This window comes from Haplochromis burtoni, unplaced genomic scaffold (genome assembly GCF_018398535.1).
Source record: "Haplochromis burtoni strain Fernald_Lab_line unplaced genomic scaffold, NCSU_Asbu1 Contig_320, whole genome shotgun sequence".
Lineage (NCBI taxonomy): Eukaryota > Metazoa > Chordata > Actinopteri > Cichliformes > Cichlidae > Haplochromis > Haplochromis burtoni.
Window position 1 is genome coordinate 160,515 of NW_024582681.1, and position 2,695 is coordinate 163,209.

Below are 2,695 nucleotides of genomic sequence, written 5' to 3' on the forward strand. Positions count from 1 at the left end.
GAGTCATCAGAGAACTTCTGCAGGAAGCACTTGGTGGAGTTGTGGGAGAAGTCTGCAGTGTAGATGGTGAAGAGGAACCGAGCCAGAACCGTTCCCTGTGGACTTAATTGGCTGTCAGGTGGCAAAGGAGCAAAGTTTTTAGTAGAGACTCAACAAGCACAAACTTAGAAAATCATCGTATCTGCTAAAAGAAGAACGAGCCAGGAGAGAGCAGCAGTCTGTGGTCTCCACCTGCTGAACCTTTCCCTTGTGCCTCACCAGCCCACACAAGTGTGATTGTAGAAAAAGCCTTTGACAAAGTCAGCTGGTCCTTCCTTTTTTTGCAGCTCTTTGGAAAGTCATTCATCCAAAAAACAAGAAACTCTCCAAACTGAATAGATTAATTTCACTGTATCAGTTTACCCATCTCCAAATATACTCTCAGCAGTCCTCAGAATCAGATTTTTGGACACAGATTTGTAAACATACAATTGTAATCACAAAAAACAAATTTACAACCCTTTCAGTTCAAATCCTCCACAGAACTCATCACACATCACAGGGTGAATAAAATGGGCTTCTCTGATTCTGATATTTACACTCAGTGTTCTCAAAACACCACAGACACATATTTCTTGCACTATGGATCTGCTCGCCTGTTTGGCATTTTTGGTGTGAAATTACTCAAACACATACCTCCATGTTTGGCTGCAGAGTCCCATTATCTCCTCATTTGTGTTTACTGAGAAAACCTCAGTCATCCAACCAAAACAGCTAAACACATACTCACCACTCTAGCCATTGGTGAGAAAATAATACCTATTAATTAGCAAAATAAACAATCCTTTAGCATTAATGATTGGTTGAATCTCCTAATTGAGCTCTGTTGCCTCTGTTATCGAACCATGGTCTCTATTCATTAACTCATTAGATGTAACTGTAGTATCTTGATTTTGCATGAGATTGAATTGGACACGAGTAATTTTCCTTTCTGAGAATATTTTAATCACTGACTGGATTTATAAAAATGTACTAATTACATTATCATCACTGATTTTATTGATATAAATGGATTGTTCTGTGTTATTAACGCTTCCATTCTGGAAGGATTTTTCTTCTTGCAGGCAGCGACTGATCTCTTGAGGGGTCCCGGGATGAGTTAGTAGGGTTTCCTATTGGTTTTGTTCCAATGGAGGCTGTATGGTTGACCGGTACTGGCTAGCCTGTGGGGGTGCTTGGACTAGCAGCTTTAGTGGAGGAGCTGAGAAAGCCTGAGCTCCATGCTGCTGGACCTGAAGATGTGGCCTGTGATGTTTGCAGTGGGAGGAAACGTAAAGCCACCAGGGTCTGTGGGGCCTCCTACTGTGAGAAACACCTCCAACCTCACTATGACTCTCAGACTTTCAAAACACCAAAACTTGTTGAAGCTTCCGTGAAGCAGATCCGCTCTCATCACGATGAGGTGATGAAGATTTTCTATCATGCTGTTTACATTTGTATTTGTGTATCTTATATTAAACAATGAATCAGTGAGATGAAAGACATCTTTGGATATAGATAACACGAGTCAGGCCTGTGATGGTAACAGAGGTGATTACAGGTTTGAGCTGCAGCGCTCAGGAAGAGCCAAAACTTCATGTTCACCCTTAAAATGTTGGGGCAACTGTCATTCTCAGCAGGTGAAACTCAGTGTTTTGCTCCATGTATGAAGGGAAGGGAGTTACTTTAAACCAGTTTAATGTGTCTCAGTGTGTCATACCTTCTGAGTTTGTAAGACATTTGAATGAAATCAAATGTGTGGTTTTTTTTATTTTGAGTAAATTCTTCTTTATAGTTTTGTACTCCTTTAATATCCTGGGAAATGTGAATATGTTTTAAAACAAACTGATGACGTATGATTACTGGACATTTTTAAAAGTGCTGCTGGATGTAAAACCTGGGTTTGCCTGCAGAGGGCAGCATCACCACCCTGAGTGATGATTTACTGTGAGTAAAAGATTTAAAGAGTCACAGGTTGGTGGTGTTCTTGTCCTGCATGAACATGATTATGAGCTGAGCAGCAGTTTGTTGCATCGCGGTTCATTTTTAAGGTTTCAGCAGGTCGTAAAAAACAGTGAATTCAATTTCCTCAGAAGAAGAAAAAGAAATTATGAAAAGTTTATGGAAACAATATTTTTGTGGCCAATTTCCTTTAGGCAAAACCTGAAATGAACTCCACAAATAAACCTGGTGAGATGTATTTGTAGACATTATTTTTCCTGAGTCATCAAAAAAGTTTCTGGTCATCTGGATATTAACTCATTCACTGCCATTGACGTCTATAGCCGTCAATTGCAGTGAATGAGTCAATGGGTTTAACTCATTCACTGCCAATGGCTGGCAGTGAATGAGTTAAGTGGGAGAAATGTTCCATCGTCAATCAAGTGACTTCTTGAGTTTCAGCTGACTGCAGGTTTCCCCAACCTTACATATTTTACATATTTCACTTTGTAAGGTTTCACAGATTTCACAGGTTTCCCCGATTCACAGATGGAAACTGACCTCATTGTTCATCAGTGGTGCTACGGTAGTTTCACGACCATAAGACGCACTGTACTAAAAGGCGCAGTCTCAGTTATGTGTGCCATTACTGTATTTAACACACACATAAGGCGCACTGGATCATAGGGCGCATACAAGTACCATATGCGTATTTAAAAATAAAGCGGGAGCAAAC